The 10316-nt window shown below is 32.4% G+C and overlaps 1 long non-coding RNA gene across 1 annotated transcript; it reads right to left on the bottom strand.

Annotated features, from left to right (window-relative positions):
• Positions 1 to 897: 897 nt before the first annotated feature.
• On the bottom strand, positions 898 to 8818 carry LOC143223428 (uncharacterized). Its single transcript, XR_013012912.1, has 2 exons — positions 2766 to 8818; positions 898 to 1893 (listed from the first exon to the last, which is right to left on the bottom strand). It is a non-coding gene; the product is annotated as an uncharacterized LOC143223428 (long non-coding RNA).
• Positions 8819 to 10316: the final 1498 nt, after the last annotated feature.

Raw genomic sequence — 10316 nt, 5'->3', positions numbered from 1 at the left:
TGTAAGGCAATCGAGCATAAATACGCACACATAGAAACAATAGCAGATGGAACTGCTACATAGTACAATAAATTAATTTGACAAAAATTGGAGAAAAAAATGAACTAGTAAGCGAACTTGACAGGTACTGTATACATGAAGAGGTTAGACCAAAACGCCTTTCTCCAATGAATATATATTTTCTAAATTAATAAATAATAAAAAAGGCCACCTATAAACTAGACTCTACATTAGTTTAGGGATTAATTACTAAAGATTGAAAGGTTTTTTATGTAAATGCTTTGTAGTTAATACCTAACTAATGATAGTACAAATAATTATAGAACTATAAAGTGAAATGATTTATTTGCATGTGTATGTGTGGATAGTGCATGGATATTGCCCTGAAAGGGGCCTGAGTATTTTTGTTTGTTTTGAAATTTCGCACAAAGCTACTCGAGGGCTATCTGTGCTAGCCGTCCCTAATTTAGCAGTGTAAGACTAGAGGGAAGGCAGCTAGTCATCACCACCCACCGCCAACTCTTGGGCTACTCTTGTACCAACGAATAGTGGGATTGACCGTCACATTATAACGCCCCCACGGCTGGGAGGGCGAGCATGTTTAGCGCGACGCGGGCGCGAACCCGCGACCCTCGGATTACGAGTCGCACGCTTTACGCGCTCGGCCATGCCGGGCCTAGGGCCTGAGTAAGTGTGGGTTACTCTGGCCCTCGTGTACAATATTGCAAAACCAAAATTTAAAGGAAGGAGGAAGAGGTCGACGAAACCTGACCCTCCTGGGTATATAAACATCAATACCCAAATACCTAGAAGAGAGAGAGAGGGGGCAATCGAGCATGAAACTTTTTTAAAGTTATTAACAATTAAAAGAATATGTTGGTCAAAATAACAACCATTCAACTTCAAAAATGCCTTGTAATAACTGAACGTTAATACAAAAGAAAATTTTATTATTTCACGAAATATGTTCTTGATACAAAACATAAAGTGAAGTATTTTATGCTAACAACAAGATATTTTGTCTAATTTTAGTTTCGTCAAACAAAGAAACCCATTTTACAATTTGAAGGTGCATTAAAACAACTCTTACATATTTAATATTGTCAACATGTTTAAAAACACCGTTCAATGATGAATAACTTATTTTATTTAAATTTCAAGTTCAGCATCTATAATTTGAATGACAGAGTTAATTACAGTATTCTATGCTCTTGATAGAGGCGTAAAACAAAACCATTGAGAAAATAAAACAACTTGTAAGATTTTTTGGCGTTCATGTCGCTTTAATTATTTGTAATAACGCAGCTGTTTGTCTGAATGCTACGTTTTCAAATATAAAGTTTAGAATTAAAAAGAAAAGTGTAACTTAACTCATGAAAATTACCATTTTGAAATAATGCAGAGGTTGACAAGGTTAAAAAGACAGTTCATATCCGTTTTTTTTGTTTGGTTTTTACGAGAGAAGGAAGAGGCGTGTACTAACCGATAAATGGGACCATTAATTAACCGATTACCAAATATTGCTCTGCTTTAATGATTAGTTGTGTCCCGATTAGTATTTACGTCGCAACCTGGGAGGGTCAGGTGCAATTTATACCTGTTCCTCCTCTAATGAATAGACTAATAGTGTTACAATAGATATAAAACTTGCACCTTTTCTTGCCAACTTATTTTTGTGTTTTCTTGATAAATAGTAGTTAAAGAATTGTTCTCATATTTTCTCTCAAACAGATAAATTTATTAGAAAAACAACATTCCTGACAGACAAGCCTAGGCAAATAGACTGGGGTGAAACAAGCTATCAGACACCCATATAACAAGTTCTCAATTTTGTCTACTATTTGCTGTTTGATGAAACACCATTTGTTTGTTTTCTGATATAAAAAAATGTTCCTAAAAACAAAAAAGAAAAAACATCAAAGGTTACATCAGTAGCATTATCATATTTTACATATATCAAACGTTTTTCACCAAACTAAAGAACAAAAAATCTACTTTCATTAGTTGACTGGTGATAAATGAAACAAAGAAAATGAATATAAGTTATGACAACACTTTAAACACAAACAAAGGTGTAAGAATTTAGTTGGGATAACTCAGGCCTTCCCAAGATATGAATGTTGCATGTAACTTCCATCCACCATAAATATTAAACACTGAACTCTAAAACGGAGTCAAATTTTCATTCATTTTACTAGACTATCATGTCTGTTGTGTGTCAATGAATTGATCTTAAAGCAAAATATTAAGTTGTTACTCCAAAAACATACTCAGAATTTAAATGCTACTAAACAATACTTAAGTTTCATAACATTTTTTTTCCCTCTGTAAGTGCCCATTGAGTCTTTTTCTTCAGATCCTGAATCAAACCCTGCAAATGTTCCATTATTATTACTTCTTTTAAACAAATTACACAACTGAACATCATCATTTATTACCTTTTAACACTGAAGTTCAAGTAACTTTCCTTAAACAATTCGTTGGCAATATATAAAAAAACTTAAAATCAAGTCATTCCTTTATTTTATTCAAAACATTAGCCAGAGATACATCAGTAATTTATTCTACAAAGTACAATACGTTAACTTGACAAAGCGCCATGCATTCATACTATTAACATAGGCATACTTCTCTAAAACTTCTTATTTACAAAAAAATAATTAACAGCATAGGTGTTAATTTACATGAAAAATTAATTAATTTGTTACATGTCATAGTCTTACTCTGTTAAAAAAAAAAAAACATGACCTTGTCACCTGACAAACCTTGGTGGCAAACTCAGCTGCCTTGACCTTGTTCATGATTCAGACAAAAGCATTCTTTCCTAAAACAATGGATACACTGATTACTTCAGTTCTGGGAATAGATCACCAAGGCTATCCTAATAAGCTTCTTGCTACTAGTTTACAAAACAATAAAGTAATTTTTCTTAGATTTTTAAGTTTTCTTGGTATGTGATCATTTATGTTGTTGTTCAGAAAAACTACAGTGCTCTAAGAACTTTATTAAGAAGCCACTTATTTCAAAGGAAAATAAAAACCAGTTAAGAATTACAAGAAAGTACTTTATTAAAAGTTAGTTTAGTTTTAAGAATTATTTTTAATTCACTTGAAACCTTCTGTCTTAAGAAAAAGGTTAATAAAAAGAAATTTGTTTTTTACCTAATCCTTAGCATGCTAAAGCTATTGGTGATTTATAGAAGAAAAAAAACTATGCAGTCAGCTCTCTCTCCAGCAAAGCCCCAGTTGTTAAACTAATGAAACTTAAGTTTCAAGTAGTTACTATAAACCTTTTAATACAAAGTTAATGATATTTACATACATAATCTTCTCTAACTGTTCACTTTAATAGAAGCTAAACACCAAAAAGGAATTTACCAGTAAATAATATCACGAGGATACGAACCCGACAAGTAACACATTAATCCGAGCAAGAACATTAACATTCATTACTGACCATTGAAACAAGTCTCTTATACCATAAAGTGCTCCCCAGTGGCACAGCAGTATGTCTGCAGACTTACACTGCTAAAGACCAGGTTTCAATCCCCATGGCGGGCAGAACACAGGTAGTCCATTGTGTAACTTTCTGCTTAATTTTAAACAAACAAAGAAATACCATCAAGTAACGAGATCTTCTTGGATGCTGTTTTGTTTAGCAATAAAATTGTTTTTTTGTTGTTGGATCTCATTTTGTTTAGCATAGAGATGGAAGAAGGTATCAAATGTTGTGGCATTAGATATTATGTCACATTAGCAGATGATGTGAAGAAAGATTGCTTCATCTTTAGAATCTTAACTATATATGTAATTATCTGAGTATATGTTTAAGATTAGTTTTCAAAACTAAATATTGTTACTCATGATAAACTCATGGCTGCAATACAAAAACAAGGAACAACTGAAGTCATACAGTGAAGTATTATAACAAACTAAACAACATTAATTTTGTATTCTATGAAAGACTATTTTTAAAAGATATTGGTTAAATGAAATTATGTTGTTCATCTTTAACGTTATCTTTAATACTTCTTTTCATATAATATGCTATAAAACTCTCTATATTAAGTCTTGAAATATATGTATGTTTTACTGACAAAATCCATATGTAACTGTAAATTATATTCCCTTGTTTCTTCTCCATTTGAAATTTAATATGAATCAGTGTGTTATGACAAACTTACATGTTTATATTTCCTGATACTTTAGTTTTTATTCTTTGCAAATTATAAAAATAATTCTTTTACTTCATTAAACAAGTTTATTTACAATACTGTGCAAAAGTTTTTGGATAAAGTCAAAAATTAGATTTCGAGCCACTTTCAAAGAACAATGGAAGGTAAATCATGGGTAAATTTCGAGCCACTTTCAAAGAACAATGGAAGGTAAAACATGAACATTTTAACTGTTAGCTGAACTCAAGCACTTCCACTGCATTTCTGTTTTCCTAAATATTAAGGTTAATAAAATAGAGAACAATGTTTCAACTTTGTTTTAATAAGTTTTAATTCCCATACCAGCTGTCTTGAGATGCACTAATATTTTGTGTGTCCAATCCAACTTTTGCTTTAATAACTGCACAAAGTCTTTCTTACATTTCTGTAACATATTTAATCAAAGTGTCTTTTGTGGTGTTACTCCAAATGTCTCTAATACACTCCCATAAAGTTTCTTTGGAAATAACTCTTGATTAGTCAAGTTTTTGATCTATCAAATCCCAAATCTGCTCAATTGGTTTAAGATTAGGGTTCTGTAGGGACCTTTACATCATTTAAATGACTCCAGCAGCTTCTTTTGTAGCTAAGTAATTTTTGTATAGGTTGGATGAGTGTTTGGATCATTATTTTCTCAGTAGTAGAACCCTTTACCAACAATACACAAACCACTAGGTATACCATGATGGATCAGTATCTGATGGTACTTGTGCTGGTCCATTATTCCATCTATTTTGCAAATATCTCCTGTCATCTCAGCAGAAAAGCACCCCCCTAACCATCTTTCATCTTTTTTCTACCAGATGTATAACCTACACTCTGAACCAAATTTTTCAAAGTAAGACTCATCCCTCCATAACACCCTTTTCCAATCACCAACAGCCCAGTTTTTGTACTTTTTAGTAAATTTCAGTATCTAGACAATACTTAAAGATTTAACTAAACGTTTTTTAACTGTTATACAATCAAATATTCCATTCTTGTTAAGTCTCCTTCCTACTATAGATGTGGAAACCTTTCTGTCATTTGGTGCATGATCATTTATATCATGTTCTGAAGGCTGCATAAACAAATATACTTAATATCAGTATCATTGAGTTTAGATGTTCTGCCTCTTCCATTTCTATTTTCAAATTTACCTGTCTTGGTCTCACTATCTAGGATGTAATTGACAGCTTTTGAGCAACATTTCAAGTCTACAGCAATTTATCAAACAGTCCGACCAACATCACATCAAGCTTTTATGCAAACTTTCTGCTCTATTGACAATTCTCTAGGTTTTTTGGGCTGTGGCATGACAACAAAACTTAATATATAGTGTTAAACACTGTTTTAATAAAGGTTTATTTGCAAAGTGCTATTAAACTGATTTCTTGTAGCATATACCAGTAACATATGACAGCTCCTTGCTAGCTTCTTTCTATATAGTTAAGACACTGCATGAGGTACCATGACAGTTGTTTCAGACCCTAAATTTGATCAGTATGTCCATTCATACAGAACTCTTATGACATGTCCTTGGTAAAAGTATATGGGAATTCTAAAGAATAATAAGTATTCTCACCCTGGTTCATTCAGTTGTCAACAGGGATTAACAGAGCATTACCATAGTGTTAAAACTTACATTCTGTAATGACATGAAAGAATTAGCTCCATAAAATGGAAAGAATGATAAAATATTCTCTTGTCATAACACTTTTGCCCAACATTGTATAATGATAATTTTTCTTTCAACTATGCATTCTGTCACTTCACTACACCCATAAATACTGCCATAATTTGGAACACATTATACTTACTCATCTAAACTACTGATAAGCAATATTAAACTATACTTAGTACTTGTACAACATATATACTGTAAAATCACCTATTAATCCTTTTTCTACAATAGATCATTAGAAAAAGCCACACACAACATTTGAACACAAACTGAGTTTGATGATATTTACTAGATCTTACAGGGTCATGGTTCTCATCATTCCCACATTACTATATTTTCTCTGTAGAGCTTGTGACTAGAGAAGTAAAATGTGGAAATCCAGTGTCAAACCCTAAGCAACAAGTTAATATGCCATGTGAGATATTTAATGCAATTAATTCTGTCCCAGTATATATCAAATGTGTAAATGTAACTTGTTAAAACTGGACGATCACAATATTGTCACTAATGCTTTAAAAATACAATATAACACCTATTTAATTATAAACACAAAACTATTAAATTCAAATTTAAAAGTATAAAACTTCACAGAAGCACATTATTTATACTGCAGAAAACTTGAGATTATTTTCATTACCTAACATTAGAATATTCCTATACTATGCATATATTATGCTTGTAGGCAATTTAGTCAGTAAATCAACTGATAGGATTACAGTTAAATTTTAACATTTGGAAACACACAAGGGAAATATTAAATATAATTTTGACGAGAAGCACAATGAAACAATAAATGAGTTTTAAAAACAACTTTAGAAGACAGAACATGTTCTTTCTCCTAAAGTAACTATTGTATTTTCATTTAATATCCTTAATTAACATTGCTGTTTGTAAACCTGGTTTCCTGTTCACTGAAAAAATAATCTACATAACCAGTATTTATTTATTAAAGTTAGATGGAAAAGGTAATTTCAATTACAATTTGAGAAAAAATCATAGGAACTTATGGATGTCCAGGGTTAGAAAACATTAATAATTTCAAGGTATGTTTTGCTGTATACATTATCTATCCAAAATATTAAGGTTTATGAGCATTATATGTAATTTCCCAGTGGGATAATGGTAAGTTTAAAAAATTACAATGCTAAAATGTGGGATCTGATTCCACATTGTGGACAGAGTGCACATAGCCCACTGTGCATTTTTGTATAATCATAATATATATATTTAACATATTCATTATGCACTGATCAGGAAGCTAACTTGTTAAATTAATGACATACAGTTGTGCAACTTTCTAGAATGGTATATTAGCTTTATATCTCAAAATAATACTTACATGTCATTTCATACTAAGTGAAATTTTATACATTTGTTGGCTATATCTTACAGCAGTACACAAGTTATTTTTTGCTTTTTTCTGATTAAGAGGTACATGGGTTTTGTTTGCTTCATAATGTTTGTCCAAAGATAAATAAATGGCTGTAGACAGATACCTGTCATCGATTTTTAACTGGTAGACTATAGTGAATGCTGTTAGCCAAAAGCACCCATTGTAAACTCTTAGGTCACTTTTATATAACCAAATACTAGGATCTCATGGCCACTGGTACAGCACATATCTCAACCCTAAAGAGAAAACCGAGATTTTGTTTGTTTTTTAATTTCACACAAAACTATACGAGAGCTATCAGCATTAACCATCTCTAATTTAGCAGTGTAAGACTAGAGGGAGGGCAGAGTCATCACCACCAACTCTTGGGTTACATTTTTACTAACAAATAGTGAGATTGAATGTACATTATGACACCTTCACGGGTAAATTGATGATTATGCTTGATAGGACGGAGATTCAAACCCTTGCCCCTCAGACTGGAAGCTGAGTTCCTTAAATACCTGGCCATACCGGCCCAGCGAGATTTTGCAGCAACAACCTATCAGACCTTAAACCAGAAACTATTTACTATTTTGGCCTCTAATAGCTATGCTCTGCCTGGCCAAATATATGTGAATCCGTAATTTTAATAACGTATGAGAAGAAAAAAAAAAAAAGATTACAATTCATCAGTCACAATAATAGCCCTATGAACTAATTTCAACTACAGTTTTATTTTATTTTCATATTACTGAAAAGTTAAAGTTCTCAGATAAAGGTGCACTGCATGTTAACAACTGACTGAATTGTTTATTTAATATGTTGCTGTATTTTATCAACCAGTTTTATTTGCTGATTCATAAAAACATCTAACACGAAAGAAGCACCATAGTTTCTTGTTTCAAACTTCCTTCAGTGTAATCACTAATAATGGTTAAAATATTATTAGGCAAAAATACAGTTTTATTTCACACCTGATAAATTCGTGTAGGTATTTTAACAAATTCCATTCATCGGTCACCCTCGGTTTACATCTAATCTCATTAGTTTGTAATTAGTCGCATATGATATATGCATACAAAGCCACCTGTCAGTATCGTCTGACAATAGGGTACTTATGATTGGGGTAATGACGTAACTCATGATATTTAACTATTATCTGTCATCTACTTCTAGAACTCGGTAGTTCTTCGTGGCTGTTTCAAGGGTTATTAGGACAATAGAATTGTTTTTGAGTTTCGACAGCAGCTGACCCCAACGTTTCTTCACCAAACAAAATTCACTTATTCGATTTTCACCTTTACACCATCCTTCGAGTTTCTCTATCATCAGTCGTAACCTGTAACATTAGTCTATCAGTGAAGTCACGACCATTAAAAACACCTACCAACGTCAATGTTTGTTATCCTCGTAAAACAGAATTAAAAGAAACAAAAAGGCAATCACGAAAAGCCAACTTTTTGTTTGCTTTTATCTTTTTTTTAATTCAAATAAAATATACAGAACAAACGCAACTACCAGGTAACAGTTATGACGTTAAATATTCACGCGAATCACTACTGCGACACACCGGCGTTAATCACAAACTTGAAAATAATTTTAAAATTTTATCTGCATTACAAAATTTATAATAATTTTAATTTGGCACATGATATTTTTCTTGTTAATTTATATTTTGTAGAGAATTTCTCGACTAAAAACCCAAGATATTTACAAGCTTATATTCGTTAATTCAAATTTTGTGAGATAACATTAAATTGCTTAGAATTTTTTAAAATGGGAACACATGCTGAAAAAAAAATTCGGAAGAAAGACCTTCCTTTAATAGGAACGAATGCATAACGGATAAGAAGTATAAATGTTCGGTTTAGTAAAATATGTTAGACTTCAGTGACATCATGGTACCTATATAACTACATTTAAAATGATTGGTTTTGTTTGTTTTGAATTTAGTGCAAAGCTATTCTAGGGCTATCTGCGCTAGCCGTCCCTAATTTAGTAGTGTAAGACTAGAGGGAAGGCAGCTAGACATCAACACCTACCGCCAATTCTTGGGCTACTCTTTTACCAACGAATAGGGGGATTGACTATCAATTTTATAATGACCACACGGCTGAAAGTGCAAGCATGTTTGGTGCAACGGAGATCATTTAAAATGACTGAAAACAGCTTAAAAGTTTCAATTACTTTAATAGCCGTATCTTTCTTTATGTCTTCCCATCGATATTTACAAATGTATGGATAGTACATGAAGTGCTAAATCATTATTATTTTTTATATGAGCACATTATAAAACATTTTATAATTATCAAGGCCCAGCATGGTCAGGTGGGTTAAGGCGTGCGACTCCTAATCTGAGAATCGCTGGTCCGCATTCCCGTCGCGCCAAACATGCTCGCATTTTCAGCAGTGGTAGCGTTATAATGTAACGATCTGTCCCACTATTCGTTGGTAAAAGAGTATCCCAAAAGTTGGCGGTGGGTTGTGATGATTAGTTGCCTTCCCTCTAGTCTTACACTGCTAAATTAGGGACGGCTAGCGCAGATAGCCCTCGAGTAGCTTTGCGCGAAATTCAAAAACAAACAAAATAATTCTCAAATTAGTTTGTGTTTTCTTATAGAACAGTCACATCGTGTTATCTACTGTGTCTACCGAGTGGGATCGAACCCCTGATTTTAATGTAAATCCGATAATTTATTTCTGTCCCAGCGGTGGACATTCTCAAATGGTTCAGCTATCTGTAATACAGAGCTCCTAAACTTACTTTTAAATGCTGCTGCAAGTTCTAACCAAGATTCACTGTCAAAAATAACTGACAAACTTTAACAAATGTCATGCATAGATAGCTTATGCCAGTTTGTAATATCTAAGCTGTTTGGATTTATAGAAGCATTTCGCACAACAAAACAGTTAAAGAAACAAATACTGCAGTATTTTAACTTTGTATCTGTTAAATTGTGATAACTTTCTTAATTTCTAAACATTAATACCATGTTTTAAAGACCTTGAATACATGTGTATATTTCATGTACATTGCTGACCAAAATCTTAAGGCCAATGAACAT

This window comes from Tachypleus tridentatus, chromosome 1, assembly GCF_004210375.1.
Source record: "Tachypleus tridentatus isolate NWPU-2018 chromosome 1, ASM421037v1, whole genome shotgun sequence".
NCBI classification, from domain to species: Eukaryota; Metazoa; Arthropoda; class Merostomata; order Xiphosura; family Limulidae; genus Tachypleus; species Tachypleus tridentatus.
The sequence above is the reverse complement of the archived record's forward strand: the minus strand, read 5'-3'. Positions and strand labels throughout refer to the sequence as shown.